At 38.0% G+C, this 4151-nt stretch overlaps 1 long non-coding RNA gene across 1 annotated transcript; it reads left to right on the top strand.

Annotated features, from left to right (window-relative positions):
• The first annotated feature begins 1640 nt into the window (after nt 1-1640).
• On the top strand, nt 1641-3638 carry LOC117679100 (uncharacterized). The gene is made up of 2 exons (XR_009622263.1): nt 1641-1735; nt 3485-3638. It is a non-coding gene; the product is annotated as an uncharacterized LOC117679100 (long non-coding RNA).
• The last annotated feature ends 513 nt before the right edge of the window (nt 3639-4151 follow it).

Genomic DNA, 4151 nt, shown 5'->3' with positions numbered 1-4151 from the left:
CATTTCACCCCTGCTGTGTACCATGACAGCCTGGGGCACCACAGCAAATTCAGAAGGATACCATGCAATATTTTAAATTTCTGAAGGAAACACAATCATAGTTGACATCTGTTGGTCACCCCACAAATTACCTGCATGGAAAAAAATACTGAAATATTAAGGGCACCATGAACTAAGAACATTTTGGAAGCTCTGCTCCAACTCCATGTTTGTTCCCCTTTCTTCTCCTCCCTTCTTGCAAGAGAAGAAAACATAATGGAAAAGGGAATGAGGAAAATGGCTGACAGCAGTTTTCTTCCTTTTCTTCCTTTGAGTCCAAGAGAAAATAAGCTCACCTGGTATTCCAGTCCAGCAGAATATATGGACCTGAAAAGAAGTGTCTAATATACAAAGCATAAAACATAAGAATAGAAAGAAATATTAAATCAGCAGATGGAACAGACTAAAATATTCTTATCAGGGTCCGACGGATGCCCTAATTAAATCATAAGACTCGAGGCAAGCTTCAAAAGAAATCCAGTTATTTATTAGGAGTTTCATGTCAGCACATTCCTAAGTGAAGCCAGCTCTGACCCTACATAATTTACGCTCCAATTATGACCCTGTTTTTCCCTCCTCCCAAGATGTGTCATCAATCACATTCGCCAATGGAGCAATTTCGCGAGTTGTAGAGGTCACTCCCCTCGGCTGCTGTAGGTAACCCTGGGATACAACCTTGAGAGAAATAAGAGTAGAATGTGCATCTGTCTTTGGCTGCTGTGCCATTTCGCCAGTTTCCCATCCCCCCCGGCCTATGGCAACTCAAGAGCAGGCCAGGGATGCTTTGCAAGTTGACAATTCTATTAACCAAACCCTTCAGGAAGCCATTGATGGATCCAAGAGTTCTGGACAATTTTCATCTGGTTTCTAAATTTTCCTTTTCGGTTACAGTTGTTGACAAGGTGGTTGCACTACTTTCAAGATCCCAGTAGAAGATGATCTAGACCTGTTTCAGTCAGGTCAGGCCAGGAAATAGCACAGATAAAACATTGATCACATTTTTTGATGACCTTCAGTCTGACTGGGATGGAGGTTTGAGCATCCTAGTTCTTACTGATTTTTTTAAAAATAATTTTTATTAAACAGTTTGTCTTTAAAAACAACACAAAAAACAATCACACATATATAAAAACAAAACATGTCAAGACATAACCTATTGAACATTACGTAACATTAATGGTAATTTTACAGCATTTTGTATTAACTTACATATTTTGCTTTGTAGTTCTCTATTCTATCATTTCTATTTACTACTCAATAGTAGAATAATCACATTACTCCAACATATATATATATATATATATATATATATATATATATATATATATATATATATATATACACATACACATACACATACACATACACATACACATACACATACACACACACATTATAATATTCATTGTTCTTATCTACACATTTATGTTCGTTTATATTTACATCTCTTTATTTAATGTTGTTCAGTTACTTTAAGTTTCATCAATATTAGGTTAAACATTTCTTGTTCTGATTTTTATTTTCGAGCCAACTGTACATTTTATTCCATATTTCATAATATTCTGAATCTTCTCTCTCTTTCAGCTCCATAGCCATTTTATCCATCTCTGTGCATTCTAGAATTTTCCTAATTACTGTTTCGTCTGAGGATACATTTTTTTGTTTCCAATTTTTTGCGAATGTGATTCTTGCTGTGGTAAGTAGTTCTTATTGATTTTTCAATACCATAGATCACAGAGAGAGAGAGCAGCTTGGGCATGGGAGGTGCAGTATAGCAGTGGTTTTTCTCTTTTCTCTATGGCCAGTTCCAGTATATATTCACAAGTTGGTAGACCAGTCTAAAGCCTCTAATTAGCAGGGCATTTCAGAGGTAATTGTTCTTATCTTTCCAGTTTATCAGCTATATGAAACCATTGGCTAAGGGCGTGCTCTGACAGAAATTCAGATATTTACAGTATGTTGATGATACTCAGCTGTATATTTTAACTCTTCTTCAGCCAAGTTGAATCAAAGTCTTATTCTGGTACCTGGTGGCCCAATCCTGTTGGGTCTGGATGGGAGGCAACAGGCTTAACCTCAATTCTGGTGAGACTAAATGACTATCTAAGTATGGTTCTTCCAGTCTGAAGGATTCTCCATATTTGTTTTGAATAGAGTGACCCTTTTTCTAAACATAAATGGTACATGGAATCACAGTTCCTGATCAAAGAACAGGTGGCAGCAGCTGTAAGGTTTTTTTTTTATGTAGATCACATTATCACAGCCACCTCTTGACTTTTTTCTTTTTACCATAACCTGTAAACATCTTTGGATATGTCCATTTGATATGTGGATATGGGCTGTCTGTTTCAATTAGGATGCATATTTCTTATATTTATTATTTATGCACATTTTTTTGGTATATCTTATTTTAGTCTGTATGTTTATTTATTTATTGCTTATTTATTGGTTCGATTTATATGCCGCCCTTCTCCGGAGACTCAGGGCGGCTTACAATGCGTTAAGCAATAGCCTTCATTCTTTTGTATATACCTGCTTAGTAGGGCTTTCGCCCCCCCCCCAAGCGGTGTTCTTTTTTATACAAAGTCAGCTAATTGCCCCCACAAACCGGGTCCTCATTTTACCTACCTCGAAAGGATGGAAGGCTGAGTCAACCTTGAGCCTGGTGAGATTTGAACTTGCAGTAATTGCAGGCAGCTGGTGTTACTTAACAGCATTTTAGTCTCCTGCGCCACCAAGGCTCTTTGCTTAGTCATTTGGCATTGGTGGGCAACCTTATGAAACACACACACACACACACAGAGATATAATATATATATATCATATTTTTTGGAGTATAAGACGCACCGGAGTATAAGACACAGCTTAGTTTTCGGGGAGGAAAATAGGGGGGAAAAATCTGCCTACCAGGTATTCATAGCTAGCATCCTTAGTCTGGTCAGCTGCAGCACATTAGTTCGCTGGTTTTGAGCGCACGCGCACGCTTTTTATCCCCTGCTTGGGGATAAAGAACAGCTTCTAAAGCACAACTGAGAGGGAGCAAAGAGAAAAGCAGGCAAAGCACAGAGATTGCTTCACTCGCTAGCACCTTGTTAGGGCTGAATAAAAAGCTTCTAAAGCACAGCTGAGAGTCGGAGGGAGCAGGCAAAGCATGGAGATCGCTTCACTCGTTCGTGCCTCATTAGGGCTGGAAAAAAGCTTCAAAAAAGCTACAGTTGGAGTATAAGATGCACCCAAATTTTCAGCCTCTTTTAGGTGTGTGTGTGGGGGGGAAAGTGCGTCTTATACTCTGAAAAATACAAGATATATATATCTTATAAATAGTGTTATTACTACTTTTCATTATATATATTAACAAGAGAAAAATAAATTATAATCAAAGTAATTGGAATTGTAATCCGTTGTAGAACAAAACCTGATTAAATCTTGTTCTTGTTTCATTTAGATACACCCGGGTAAACTGAGAACTGACTATAGTCCTGGATTTGGATTTGGATTTGGAAACGTGCTCACACGTACATGTAAACAGCCCCTCTTTGAGAGAGATGGGGAGTGTAGCAATGTGAAAAATAAATAAATAAATAAATCACCTTCGTGCATATAGATAGTCTTTGATGTATGACCACGATTGAGCCCAACATTTATGTTGCTAAGTGAAACATTGGTTAAGTGAGTTTGCCCCATTTTACGACCTTTCTTGCCACAGTTGTTAAATGAATCGCGGTAGTTTTGTTAAATTAGTCCAACAGTTAAGTGGATCTGGCTTCCACACGGACTTGGCTCATCACAAGGTCACAAAAGGGGATCAAGTGATCCCGGGACACTGCAACCGTCATAAATATGAGTCAGTTGCCAAGCATCTGAATTTTGAACAAATGACCGTAGGGATGCTACAAGTGTCGTAAATGTGAAAACAGATTGTAAGTCATTTTTTTCAGTGCCGTTGTAACTTTGAACAGTCACTAAATGAACTGTTGTAAGTCAAGGACTACCTAGACACACTTAATCCCAATTGATCTTAATGCTGGTGAAACTGAAGATTAAACACCCACTTCCCCTTCAGCATTTATTGCTGTTTTTCTTGAAGTTCCAGGAACTATGTTTAATTTGGA

This window comes from Pantherophis guttatus, chromosome 2 (assembly GCF_059756535.1).
Source record: "Pantherophis guttatus breed Tessera chromosome 2, ASM5975653v1, whole genome shotgun sequence".
NCBI lineage: Eukaryota > Metazoa > Chordata > Lepidosauria > Squamata > Colubridae > Pantherophis > Pantherophis guttatus.
Note: the sequence above shows the minus strand (reverse complement) of the source record. Positions and strands in the feature narration are given on the sequence as shown.